Source organism: Epinephelus moara, chromosome 24, assembly GCF_006386435.1.
Source record: "Epinephelus moara isolate mb chromosome 24, YSFRI_EMoa_1.0, whole genome shotgun sequence".
Classification (NCBI taxonomy): Eukaryota; Metazoa; Chordata; class Actinopteri; order Perciformes; family Serranidae; genus Epinephelus; species Epinephelus moara.
The window spans coordinates 21,555,608-21,570,894 of record NC_065529.1 but is presented as its reverse complement, the minus strand read 5'-3'; the positions used below and the strand labels follow the sequence as shown (position 1 = coordinate 21,570,894).

Genomic DNA, 15,287 nt, shown 5'->3' with positions numbered 1-15,287 from the left:
CTGGTTGTAAGTTAGTGTTACAACTGTGTGTGACCCTGTGTGTGTGTCTGGCCTGGAGTCAGCTGTTAAGGGATGCAGCGCTGGATGAGCGTTGCCTGATGCTGACCCAGAAACGACTGTAGACGTAAGCAGCAGTGACTGCTGCCCCATTAGCCCACAACCCTGAATCACACACAGCTTTGGATGGAAGTGTGTGTGGAGTAGGGCTGAACAATATGGAAAAATAATCTATCTAAATGCAATTTTTTAAAGACTAAAAAGTTCCTTATCTTCTGTATTATTCACTATACACAGGCTGTAAATCATTTTATAGTGAGACCAGCACAAATGACAGGCTCCACCAGTCTAAACATATTTAGATAACTCAAAACCGTGTTGTAAACATGTTCTTAACTGTTCCTGCTTCAGCCTCGAGGCTGAGGTTGGGATTTTACAAGTTGTTCTCTAATATTGTCACAATACCGGTCTTTTAAACTTTCTTATGATACTAGTGTAAGAAACTCTTATGATACTATGGCCAAAAACAAGATCTTGAACACACATAGTAGGATTTTTTTCTTTATTTTTAGCAAACTGCACACAGTACTAGAACCGGGGAAGGGTTTTTTTTTTTTTAATAGTTGTGTCAAGAGCAGAAAACCTTGAATCTAATTGTTGCTGCTGCTGATGTGCATTGAAAGTACTGTCGAAAGCGTCTCCTGACTTCCCATGACCCACAGGGCTGGCGACGATGATGGACAAAGTTGGAAACGATACGTGCGTTTGGATGTAGAGTTCATTTATTCCTGTCACACAAGATGAATAGAAGCACCTTTAAGTGTTTTCTTCCCTTTACCTCCATCTCTGCTTGTTTCCTGTGTTAGTGTGCACATGTGTGTGTTTGTGCCTTCCCATCCTGTTTCTAAAATTAGACCGGTGAGCAGATGTGGTGCGTTTGAGCGTCCCTTTTGTATGCATGTGTTGCCAAATGTATTCATCCGCATTAGCGAGGCTGTACGTCTGTGGTGGCGCATTCACACAACATCTTGAGCGCGTCTTGAGTCAGCAGTGAAACAGGGTGACGCGGGGCAGGAAAGTGGGTCAGTCATGCCCTCTCCAGGCATGAGGGAGACGGACGGACGGATGGGTGGATTGAAGGAGATGACAGCAGCTCAAGGGGTGTGGACGAGGAAAGGAAATAAGGATTTGAAGGATGTAAGGGGGGGTTAAGTGCGGAGTTACGTAAGAAGGGAGGAAGCAAAGGAAAGGGATGAGAGAGACTTTAGACCTTGGGATGAAAATGAGAGAAGCAAAAAGTGGTGGAAAATACTGGAATGTAAAGTAGTCAACTCAAGGCTGAGATCAGTGGTGGAAATGCACAGAGAGCGGTAAAAATGCAGCCTTGAGCTGACGATTAGCCGAGAAAAACTGTTAGATGTTGCTGTAATGTATACTCATATTAAGACAGATTATTAAGTATATCAAACTAATGTGTTAGTGTTTCATACAGCAGTTTTATTACACTAATTATGTCTGGAATGCTGACATGATTAGTCAGGACATTTTTTAGTAAATCAACAGAAATGATTCACCAGCAATTTTTTAAATGATTTTTTTTTACATTTAATGTCATTTGAACTGAATATTTTGGGGATCTGGGTTGTTTAGAGAAAACAGGCACTTCGAAGACAATATTTTGGGCTGTGGGAAATTGTGATGGGCCTTTAAAAATCAATTAATTGGAAAAAAACATGCATGTGTTGAAACTATCATGTGCAATAAAGTTTCAATAAAGTCACTTTTCCCCTGTAAAGCTTTTATCTAACCATACAATGTGTAGGTTCCTTTCAACATTTGGGGGTGCACATTTGAAACAGAAGGTTTGGGGGTCCTCTGCCTGATTATTTTGAACGCTTAATTTCCTGCATTCTTCCATTTTTATTGAACAATTTGTGCCTTTCCTGCAGCAATTCATGATTTAAATGTCCTTAATTTAGTCAAATTAAAGGTCCTCTGCTACCTTAATGTTGTTTTGGGGCGGGGGCGTGGTTACGAGGACAAATGCACATGCTCTAAATATCGAGGCGGATGAAATCTACACCTGTGGTTACCTTGATGCAGGATCTGTGTTTAGATCATCTCAAAAATTGAGTTGATCTGTGCAGGCTGCTGTAATAGTCAGCTTTATTATACAGGATCACTCTTACACACACCTACAGCTACATCAGCAAGTATTAATCAGTATAAGCACACACACACACTGTCCCTCATACTTAATGATCCTGAGTGACATATGCCCCCTGGTGGCAGAGTTAATGAGCTTGCCCTGGTTAATCATAGAGAATAACTGATTCTTCCCCATGTGGCCAATTAGAAGCCAGGAAATCTGTGATGAAGACACAGAGTCCCAACAGCTGGTTGTACAGTTGTAGACAGACAGGAGGAGCGTGCCTCACTCCGGGTCTGTCTCGAATATGAATACACCTACAGGAAACCTCCCACGTCGCCTGTCTCCACTTTAATCTTTCATTTATTCTTTATTACCGTCTATTTTCCTGTTTCTTCCTCTTTTGTTTAACCTCTCAGGTCTCCGTCCGTACGCCCCCTTGCTTTTATGTACATCTTGTCTGCCTTTAATTTCTCCATCTCCCCTCCTGTTGTTTATGTTACTCCTCCCTCCCTCACCTTCTCCTGCCCTCCCTCCCCGGCTGTGACCAGTGGTTGGTCTGTCAGTACTATGTTCACCCACTGTGGGCCTGGGGTGACTTAGCACACTGCCTCTGATTACACCCCAGCAGTTGCCCATTTATCTTGCCGTGAAATGGAATCAGGGGTGGAGAGGGGCCAGGAGATATTATGGTAATACATCTCACCACTGTAAAAGGCCTAATAAACTTGGAAATTTTCAGCTTAGTCATACGTTTATATAGTCGTTCATTTGTAGCCGTGGTAGTAATTTGCTGATGGTCTTTCCTTGACTTTTATTTTAGTGTGACATATTTGTACTGGATTGCTTTGTTTTATTGTAGCTGTATTTTAACTCTGATCATTTGAAGTGTCTGTACAGAGGATCTGTCGTCTGTTATCTCGCTGTATAAACTGATTTTAATAAACAGTTTTAAAACTAGGACATGACATTTATATTTATACATCGTGTTACGTCTGAGGTGAACCTCGCCAACTTCAGACATGGCTCTGGAGGAGGTGTCCAAAGTTTGAAAATATAATCCTGATAATGTCTCATTGAGGTTATCTCATGTTGTGGGTGGGTTTAGAGTTTAAAAGATGGCTTTAACTGTCCAATGAAAGCACTTGAGTTGCATGATGGGAAATGTAGGACCCAGCATTTTTGGAGCTTGACCAGTACTACAGACTAAATGTCAGAATATCATGGACTTTTTTCCCTCTAATGTCTCTCTCAACAGTCCCTCAATTTTACGCAAGATAAATTGGTGGAAGAGGCCTTTTTAACTTATAGTTCTTTGTATTTAAATCATGCAGTACAGTGGCAAGCATCACATCAGGCTTCTAGATCTAGTGACTCACTTGTACAAGGAGGCAAGTGGTAAAGAAGAATTAAACATGTTGTTTTAATCCTTCGCATCTATGACATATTGTATGATAGTTCTGATTCAGAATCAGAAATACTTAAATGATCCCGAGGGGAAATTGTAAAATTTACTTCAAGATGAAACATGACAATCAACCTTAGTATTTGTTGTTATTTTGTAACCATTAATACATAAAGCAACTTGTTTAGAGGCGAGTAAAATATGACTCTGGGCTTTCAGACCCACTGGCTTGACTGGGCAAGTATAAAAAAGTAAATTAAATAAAATAAAATTTAAAAAAGATTTACATTGAACCCTGTACTTAAAATATTATTTGAATTATTATTATAAATTATTAAAAAAATTAGTTATTTGGTCTATACAATGTCAGACAATAGTATAAATTGTCGATCAGTGTTTCCTAAAGCCCCAGACGACGTCCTGAGTTGTCTTGTTTTGTCCAAAACCCAAATATATTCAGTTCACTGTTACAGAGGAGTAAAAGAGCAAAATAAATAAATAAATAAAATATTCACATTTCAGAGGCTGGAATCAGAGTTACTCCGACTCATTAAACAATTATCAAATTAGTTGAAAATAATTTAATAGTTGACAGCTAATCGATTAATCATCGCAGCCCTACTTCATTTAAATCATTAAACCAAGAAGGAGTTACTCTATTTTCCAAATGGATTTGATGCTTTAATCAAATTCATGCAGGAGCGCTGCCCTGCTGCTTTTATTTATGGTCGATTTCTCGTGACTGGCTTTTCCTTTTTGCTGACACACGCCTCTTTGCTTGTGTTTGAACATGAAGAGCACTTTGCTAAATGACAGCTGAAGTGTGTGAAGGTTTAATCTCGCAGTGTCCCAGGATCCTCTTATCAGCGTCTGAATGTCTTCCCTGTACACACACTCACTGTGGCCTTACTGTTACATCTCTCACTGACTGTAAACATATTAGTTTTTGGCTGTTTGAACCATTAAAGAGTCATTCCTTTAAAATTCTCAGCTGTACCTTTCTCATATGTTTACCGTCTTTGTGTAAAAGTGCTGATCTGCCCTCTTTGCCGGGGGCCTGTTTTAAATGTGGGAGCCAATCAGGTGTCCTGTCACAGGAGACTAATACTACCATTGGTCTTGAAATGCCGCCTGTCAATGAGGAGTGGCCGTGATGGAGAGATAATTACCTCCAAAATACTTGTGTCTCACTGGCTTATGCATCAGTCGGTCAATAATCACATCATTAGCGGGGCAAATCTCGGCCTTAGAGGATTTTTGCATCAAGGAGAACTCGAATTCACTTTGTTTTTCAAGTTTTGTAAAGATGCAGCTGGGTGTAAAGGAGCTCATAGCGGTCGGTTTGATCATTTGTTTTTGATATTTCTGGACTTTGATTATTAGTGCTGACAATCTCGTCGACTGCAATACTTGTTGACAATGAATGCAAAACCTTCCTGTGTGTCAGGGGATGATGGATCCTCTAATTCAAGAGCCTCTCTGGAGGAATTGGAGAGGCTCACACTGTATGTAGGTATCATCACAAGAATATTAATAACACAGAGAACTTATATTATTCCATGCAGCACCAGCAAATCATAATGCAGGTGCTGAATTATTGTTTATAGTGTCGGAGACTTTGGCTAGCGGGTGCTGATGTTTGCCAAATTGCATCGGTGCTAGTGTTTTGCAAATAATGGCCTTTACAAATACCTGTACAAAAAGAAAAATACATGTGAAACTACTGTACACACATGTACTCATGTAAAAGTCACATGCATGTGCTCCTCTCAATCCACCGTCAGATTGCAGCAGGGAAACTGACGCCTCTGCTGCAGCCCTTTTTCTGCTCTACGTGCTGAAATGAATCCTCAGAGGATTTCTTTTTTCCCCGTGTGGAGGACCACGATCAATGAAAGCAATCTGGAACATAGTAAACAGGCAAGCGGCTCTACACTCACAACCATATAGACAGGATTGACAGCGCGTCAGAGATTTAACCCTGACCGTCTTGCTGTTTTTCTATCTCGACTCAACAAGGAGCAGATGTCAAAGGATAAAAATGAGTTTTTGTTGTTCCACAGCTGTGCTGACAAGAGTCTACAAGGTTCTGTGTCTCCGCAGCCTTTACTCCAGTGTGATTGCCATTGGTCATGTGCTTAATGTAAGGCCCACACATACCGGCAGCTTAGGGAATTTAAAGAAACACATATTGAACAGCTAAGATATTGAATTCTTCATGTATTCCCTCTGTCTTTAGGCTGATAATGATTTCTGAAGAATTCTGTAACAATCTCAGGTCCTGTTTATGACATGATCAGGAGTGGATATGGTTCATGATGTTTTTATTTGGTGTTTTTATTTGCAGTATTGGAGATGATACCTCATGCCTTTAAAGCCATATCCAGATACATAATTTCAGTGTCTGAGTGCATTTCCTTCTCAGTTGAGAGCTTCTCAGCCTAATACAAGCATTTATTGAAAAGCTGCTTGTGCCTGTCACAAGGGGCCAGGAAAAAAAATCATTCACGTGTGCATTTGCAAGACAGAGCATGTATGGCAGTATCTATATTGCTCCATGACAGAACAATATTGGTGTATCTGAGGCCACTGGAAATCATCCCTCACATGCAACAGCATAGAGAAACCATCACATAATCCAGGATGCTGGAGAAGCTGTCAGCTCAAACAGATCTCGAAACAAGTGGGATATTAGGACCTGTGATGATATTCAGGCCTTTTTTTAAGCCTTTGACTTATATGACCTATGACTTGGTGCTGTGTAAGGATGTCTGCAGGTTTGGATTTTTTTTTTTAAATGTCTTAAATTCAATTTAATGAATATTAGGCCTTAAAAATTATTACAAAGTCTTAAATTTGACGTATATTCTAAAAAAGAAGGACACGACCTTTGTTTTTTCTTGCCAGGGTTGCTTATTTTCTTGGTTGAAATGTTACTGTTCACGTTTAATGTTTCGATCTAAATGAATTTATCCGTCTCTAAATGTCTTTTTGTAAAAATAAGTCAAGCTCTTCTGGCTGAAAGTTTTCCCTATGTCACAGATCTTTAAAACCCACCACCGACTCTAATACTGTCTTTTTACTCCGTACTTGGACTGTTGCCCTGTTGGCAAAATGTAGATTTATCTCTCTTACTCTAATAACCATATTTCTACATAAAACCTACCTGTGCACAGGACTACATATATACTACTTACCTTCATACTGACATGCAATGCTTGAAAAAAAAAAAGATGATTTGTCCAAAAATCTGTCTTAAATTTGGTTAGAAACTGTCTTTAAAAAAAGTCTTTAAAAGCATTAAATGTAAATATCTGACACCATTAGGCACCCTGCACATGGTTATTTTTGTGGTGTTAAAATCTTCTAAGTAAAGTGCATCTCATTACACAGGGGAGCACATTTATCCTAAAAACTCTTGATACATGTGAGAGTACACCAGTGTTTCTGTGAGGGAGAGCTTCCCTTTGTTTTTGTAATATCCTGTCAGTCCAGATGGGGGCAGCAGACTATGACTGGCTGCGACCATCACCACCCTCACCACAGTCTACACTCATCTGGCAGCTGTTGCTATGGATACAGAGCCCGGCCATTGCTGCGTGATGCAAGCCACATCTAATAGAGGAACATAGGGGGTAGTGTTGAGCTCAGAGACAGGGATGTTCACACAGACACACACACTTGTCTGCTCAGTGAATATGAGAAATTGGCCTCTACATCTCTGCAGTATGGTTTGGGACTTCTTATTCAAAGAGATACTAAATTTGTAGTTTGTCAGCTGCCTTACTTAAAAGAGCTTATAGAAAAGGTATTTTTTGCATTTCACCTGGCTGCAGTGTGGGTCAGTCATCATACATAAACTTTGCTTGTGTCGACAGATCCATCTATGGAGGTTTAGTCATCAGTCATCACCTGGACCTGCACTTAACAAGCTCAGGATAAGATAAGATGCCTAATGACTGGTCAAGGGTGAGATTTACTTCTCTACATGCCCCCTAATGATTATGACATATGGTTAAGCTCTGATCAGCGGTGATGAAAATGTTAACTGTAGATTGCTGCTGCTGGTCGAAACAATTAAATGGTGATTAGCCCTCATTATCTGATTAACTAGAGCCACGGATGGACTGCTCACTTTAGAGTTGATTACTTAAGACATGACTTTGGACAGCCTCTGTATGTCTCACAGCTAAATTTAACTCATAGTAGGTCATGTTTGAATGGCACAAATCCATTTGACTTTAAAGCCCACTTCTTTACTATGTCCCACTTTGGAGTAACTAAATTTAGCAATAAACAGCCCACTGAAAGAAGACTTTATTCTAATCATAGCCTCTGCCTGGCAACATGTCCTTTGATGTTAAAAAGACAATTGAAGAGAGGAAGGGAAAAAAAAGTTGTTTGTTACCTTGTATGCCAGACTGTTTGTGTATTCTACATCGATACAACACTCAGTGCTCAGCCAAACATGGTGGTGCTGCCAAATCTGACTTGGCTAAGTGTAAAACAGGCTGGCACTCTGGCATATGACTGTGTTTTCTGCTTTGTCACTTAGACTGGTGCTTTGTGTTAAGAGGGTGACTGTGTCTACCATTGCCCAGTGTGCTGATTGAAGTCAGAACATTTCTTAGATGCCTCAGCATAAAGAGCTTTTCAAGTGGGATGATTTATGTCAGGGCAGGTCATGCACTGTAATTTTTACCAATGCTACCTCTAAATAGAAACTAGTAAGCATGACATTCCCCTGTGTTTCCTACAACCCTTACTGTACAGGCTTTTTTGGCTGTCTCAAATAAAGCTAAACAACACTAAGAGTCTACAGCCATGCTAGCAGCTCTGTGATGCTTATGTGCTTTGAGCTAAATGCTTAAGTCAGTATGCTAGAATGTTCACAATGACAATATAAACATGCCTGGGCTGGGTATTGGTACTCAATTGGTACCCGAAATAAGCCAGTACCGAGTAGTATTGAAACTTCTCCAGTCAAACAATACCTGCATTTGATCCTTTTTGTACCTAGATCTTGAAAAAAATGACTATTTGTATGCTTTCCTCACGGCCAATCACCATGATCGCAAGTGTTATTCGATTAAATGCATCGTGTGACTGGCCCACGACCGCAGCTGCTACAAGCCATACAGATTGTTGTGTGATGAAGTCCAGCGTGGTGTATTTGACAGAGATGGCAGTTCAACATGCTAAGATGCCACCAACATGTTTAAAACTGCAGTGATGCGGGCGCTGCGTCGGTCCATCGTGGTGAAGAGGGAGCTGAGCCGGAAAGCGAAGCTTTCGATTTACTGGTCCATCAACGTCCCAACCCTCACCTATGGTCATGAGCTCTGGGTAGTGACCGAAAGAATGAGATCGCGGATACAAGCAGCGGAAATTAGTTTCCTCCATGGGGTGGCTGGGCTCAGCCTTAGAGATAGGGTGAGGAGCTCAGACATCCGGAGGGAGCTCGGAGTAGAGCCGCTGCTCCTTCGCGTCGAAAAGGGTCAGTTGAGGTGGTTCGGGCATCTGACTAGGATGCTTCCTGGGCGCCTCCCGCTGGAGGTGTCCCGGGCACGTCCCACTGGTAGGAGGCCCCGGGGTAGACCCAGTACACGCTGGAGGGATTACATATCTCGTCTGGCCTGTGAACGCCTTGGGGTCCCCCAGGAGGAGCTGGAAAGTGTTGCCGCGGAGGGGGATGTCTGGGGTGCTTTGCTCGGCCTGCTGCCCCTGCAACCTGGCCCTGGATAAGCGGATGAAAATGGATAGATGGATGGATGTTTAAAACTACACTAAAATGCCACCAAAGACTACACACCTGTGGCGTCAGGTGGCATTTTACGCAACTGAATGCTTTCATTCGCGTGATGGGTGTTGAATTAAGTAGAAAAAAAAAGATATCAAATGAAATACTCAATTGGTATTGGTACCATTTTAAGGGTACGGGTATTGGTCATGGTATCGTAATGACACTTGGACTTAAAGCATGCTGATACTTAGCAGGTATAATGTTAACCAAGTTTACTTATTTGTGTGTTAGCGTGCTGACAGTTGTTGCCAGTAAACACAAAGAACAGTTGATGGGAGTGTGGTTTCTTTTAAGACAAAGTATTGGACATCTTCAAATGTTTACCTAATGATGGCACTAGCTGGAAAGTTAAGGCAGTCTACACAATCTATCCAGTACTTGTGGAGACATTTCACTCAACCACAAATGTCAAACTCATGGTTTACATTTGTTGTCCCTCATGCCAGATGGAAAGCCAGATCTGAAAGTCAAGGGAAGGTCAGATGATCACTAAAGTCAGTCGTGTACACCCACTGGGAAACATGTATGTCTTTACAAGTGTTCGTGCCATTTCATCCAGTAGATGTTCTGATATATCATTGGATAAGTAAAAAGTTTGACCTGCTGGTGGTTCGATAGAAAAAGTCAGGGCATCATTAAAACCACCTGGATTCATCCTCTGGGGACCATGAATGTCTGTTCCAAATTTCACAGCAGTCTATCCAGTAGTTGAGATCCTTTGCTAAACCAAAATGTCAAACTCCAAAATTGTAAATGCATAATCTGCTTGTAAGTTATTATTTGAGGGAAACCCAGATCCTCTTTCTCATGTGAATGTTCCTTTGGAACTACACATACATCATGCAAAACTTCCATTACTTGGCTTCTTCCAGTGAAGTAATGAAGTGAGAGTAAGTTTAGATTCTGGCCTGAGTCCAGGTCTTGAATCGACAACCCTGGCTACGTTTCTACAGTGCGCACAAGTAAGATTAATTTCAGGAATGGCAGTCAGGTCATATAAAGAAATCTATGTAGCAGTAATGTAGCTGTAGGTTTTGAATATCAAGCAAGAAAGCAAGCAAGCTCCACTATGTAATAGCACCGCTTGTCTGGAGCGCGAAGGGCCTGCACAACTCCGTGACTCCTGCCATTTCCAAATCAGCAGAAATCGGTCAAACCTTTCCTTTCCCACTACGAGCAGGAGGATCGAGTTTCAGTGAAGTTTGGTTTTTCCATGCTGTGAATACAGATGTCAACTGCTAGCGGAGGGTCTGGCTGGTGCCATGTCTGGCTCTGCATGTCTGAGCAGGGCCTTGGCTGGCTGATCAGAGCTGAGGGGTGCAGGGGTGGGCTCACTGGGAGATGCTTGGAAAGTAGTGGAGCTTTTCACATTTCGGCTGTGTCTAAAACTCTTTTGATGTGTTGTGTGGCTTATTCTGATGTGCTTTCTGTGTGACACACTCTACCTCTCTCTCCCTCCCTTTCATAAACCCCTTCTCCCCCACTTCCCTTCTGCCATGGATTGCGTGCCTCCTTCTAAAAATCTTGCTTGTTTTAGGGGGCTTATGGAAAATCTATAACAGGTGGGCTGTGTTTGAAGGATATGTCTTTTCTAATTATCTGTTTGCAGAGGGATTTGGGCGGGTGGCCGCTGGGCCAAATGTTTTCCCAGCCAAGCCCTGCTGCCTGCGTACCTCCTATTCTTGCCCGTGAGTCAACTGTATTTAGATAATCAACCAGTTAAAAAATGAACTACACACATGATCAGCCACCTGGAATTGGTCATGAATTGTACGTCAAAAATGTGCTACACAATATTTGATATCAAGTACAGGGAATAATGATTCCACTGCGACGCACCTGTACCGATAAGACCCAATATAAATCTCAGCTATAAAAGGAACAGTCTATGTTTTAGGCATCTCGGCTATGGCTTTGTATTAGCATGTATCTGACACAATGATATGTATCATGATACAGGGGTTACGATTCTAGATATTGCGATGCATTGCAATACTATTAGCAAGTTTATATATTGAAATTTTTAAATCTAATTTCAGGAGAACTGTTACAGTATAAAGAATACACCACCACAGTCAACGTTACCACTCTATTAATTAAGAATTAAAGAATTGATAGTGGTTTGAGAATTAATACAGTATCACAGAACATAATATCGCAATACTCAAGTGTATCGATATTTTCTTACACCCCTAATCTTGGGTCTATATTGTTTTTAGATTGATCTTATCAAGTCAGCTTACATCCAATTTTTGGATCAGTACAGTTCCCTTTGTTTGACATCAGGGCCAGCATGCCTTGTCATCGCAGTATCAAAACAAAGCGAGGCACCAGAGTAGCAGTTAATGGGCTTATGGTGTTAACATACTCGCCATTGGTTTGATGGAGCTGACTAGCTGCCTTTTAGGCTTAAATGTAGGTGAGTGGTGATCTTCTTGACCTTCTTGCACAACAGATGACTGACAGATTGCTGGTAAAGCATCCACAGAATATTGATCTCTAAGACAACACAGTGGACTGTAATCGTACTTTGGTTGGATCAAGCCAGACCCAGTTTGGAGCCAAGCAAAAGACTGAAATCCACACATTGTGGGTGCACTTAAGGAGAGTGGTTTTAAAGCAGTCTGCTGTTATTTTAACGAGTGGAGAGGAAAAAGAAAAGAGAAAGGAAATGTGGTGGAAAGGTATTTGACCTCAGACCAGAAACAACATATTGTGTTGGGTAGCCGCAAAATGAGTTTGAGTTGACTCCCAGACCTCATGCATACTTTGGTCCTGGCCAACACCTAAGCACAGGCCAGTGAAAAGCTAGTGGTCAGTTATCTTCCACTCCTGGTGAGGGCATTGAGGACACTGTTAAAGGCAGTGTGCAAATACTTAAACTGTCCATTATGGGTGACCTAATAATCCACGAACTGTGACACTGGACAAACTGCTTCATGCTATGTCTAAATCCATCATCACTGTAGTGTCAGGTGTTGATCCCAACCTGGTCCTTGTCAGGCACTTACAGTTAAATACATTCACACCAGGTGCTGATCAGTAGGCATCCCGATATTTTGTGTCAGCACTTCATGACTGCAAAGTGGCCAAAAACGGTGGGAGGACAGATAGCGCAATCTACTGAATCAACACGTCCCTAAGTGATTACCTTCCCCTCATTCATCAGTGCAGCGTTTTTTTTTTCCAGGCCCCGTCATTCACACTGTTGTGCCTTTGAAGGATTTCTGCTCATTTTCATTAAAACAATGTTGTTTTCATCAAGATAAGCACACACACAAAGAGAGAGTGAGGGGAAGACAGAATCTACAGAACTGGATTAAAGCTTATGTAATAGCTCCTTGAGGTGCTGTTGCTTGCACGCCAGTGATCAACCAACCACCCAGGAGGCCTGAGTTAACTTCCTTAAACACTGTTCACATTTTCCACTGTACGACATTAACTTTTTTTTATTACTCTTTCATTTTTCTTAAGTTCTGGCTCATCTGTAAGTGCTAAGAACATTTTACCAAACAAAATAGTGTCATTATTTCATTATTTTTGTCATTATAGCACATAGCCAGCCTTTTTTTATTCGTCAGCATCCCTTTATTTTAATGGACAAAACTCATCTAACTTGACCCAACCTATAAAGCTCACTCATCTCTGTCACGACTCAGAATAATCAGTCTTATAAGTTAACTTGGCGTTTTAACGAACATTTTACAAGGTCATAATTGGCTCAAGGGTCAGACTAAATGACACAGCTCACCATTGTAAACCCATGTACCATGTGGCATAGTACTACTTGCCCATAAACAAGCCAGTTTGATCAACATAAAGTACAAAAAAAGCCCTCGGTCTGTGACCAAAGATGCTAGAGATGCTTCTGTGACCAAAAATGATTCAGCAATTTTGGAGCTTGACCCACACTATGGAGTAACAGAATGAATGTTTTGGCCTCTTCATCATCAGTTTTGACAATTCTGTTTACAGTCTTTTCCTTGCAAGTCCCCCAATTTCCTGAAAGCGCAATAATAAGATCACTGCAGTGGCCCTTTAACAATACCAGGGAAAATATGTGTAACAAGACATTGTGGTGATGCTAGAATTGGTGAAGATGTGAATAAAGGGAAATACTCTGCAGGGGAATGAGACAAATGTTAATCTTGGGTGTTGATGAACTTTGTAAAGTTGGCTTGCAAATTATAAGGTTGTAGCTGTTTAATAGGACTGTGTAGGACCTACCTGTTGTTGTCGATGCCTGAATCCTCCTCAGCAGGACTTTCATCTCTTCCTTTGTGGCCCCCTTGGTAGATCTTTAGTGCTTATCATGTTACAGATTTCCAAATCCAAAACTCAGACAGGGTCACAATGCCAGCTGGGGGTCTGCTTGTGAGGAATGCCCATTGCTCTCCAGTAACTTGTGTGTACAGGAGCCCCTCAGGGCGTGCATTAGGCTCTCTGTTGGCTTGAGCGTTGGCTTGTGACCTGTTGTGAGGATTACAACCCAGCGATATGGGACAGGGCCAGGAGCAGCTTAGACGGTGGGGCGAAGATTCAACCTTTCCTCTCAGACTGTTTACCAAACAACCACAGTGTCTATGAGTCTAATATGGTTGTAGACATGGGCCTGCGTTCACTAAAGTTATCATGAGTTGTCCCAGCTGGCCACCAGTGTTGCTAGACATTGATATTAGGTCGAATTTAAGTTGGGTTACCAATATTCAATGTCAGGACAACATCTAATGCCAATGTTAATTTGACGTACAATGCTGACGTCTCATGCCAACATTAGCTTGACATAGATTAACAACATTTAGGTGTAAGGTATGGAGAACAAAACCCAGCCTCATTTTAGCACACAATGTGACATCTTAACATTGTTAGACATTTAAAATATCATCAACCCAATATTCATTTCAACCAAAGTTTAACATCTGTCTGACATAAAAGTCCAACGTCTTTCTGACCACTCCTTTGCATAAAACAAATTTTACTTTCTAATAATAAAATACAGTAAAATATATCAAGCCTGGAAATGTTTATATTAAATAAAAATATTAATTCATTTGAGAGCTTTGCCTCTGAAAATCCAATTGATCCATTTTTAAAATTAAAAATATATATTTATAAAGACACAATATTCAATCATTTAAATACTTATCTTAGGGAATTGTCGCTTTAAGTTAAAAGTATCACAGTAGGTGTTTTTCTCTGAAAACATTTGTAGAGATGGATTTCCACCAGGGTTGTATATTGACATTTTAATTGCAGTGCGAGCCTGACAGCTTCCAAACCAGACGGTGACATTCTGATAAGTAGTAATGTGACCATTTTACATCTCACCCACTCTTGTTGCTAATGTTGATATTGAATGACAGACATCTTGGGTCACATTAAAATAAAAAGCAGTCATATCATGTCTGTGGGATGTGCGTGTTGTGATTTAATTGTATTTTCATTGTATGAACCTACAATCATTCTGCCAACCAGTGCAGAATGCTCTTCTGTACTATGCTAACAATCTCAATCATCTTATTAAACACACACACACACACACACACACACACACACACATACAGACACATACACACAGTTTCCATGGAAACAGGATCCAGGGCCTTTTATGACTGGTTGTTTGCCCAAGACAACTAAAAATGGTCTCAGCAGCAGCTATGCAAAGATGGGAGATAAATCATTTGGATAATAAATAATTGAACATGTTACCTAACATAGAACGTGATAAGATGTTTGTTGTTGCCTGAAGGGGTATTATCATTGAATTTACATCATGGTTTTGCCATATTCATCAGGTAAATTCCCTCATTTTTCTTTTTGTGTGACATCATACTGTACATTGCCACTCATTCTTTCTGTTATGTTGTCATAGTGTTGGTGCTGCGTTTGCAGACGCATAGCACCGCCTGTAATGTGGATACTCACTGTAACAA

The 15,287-nt window shown here is 41.0% G+C and overlaps 1 protein-coding gene across 6 annotated transcripts in view; it reads left to right on the top strand.

Moving 5' to 3' along the window:
- The window catches only part of magi1b (membrane associated guanylate kinase, WW and PDZ domain containing 1b), a 167,811-nt gene that overhangs the window by 59,701 nt on the left and 92,823 nt on the right, over window positions 1-15,287 (top strand). The gene's annotated exons all lie outside the window — the stretch shown is intronic.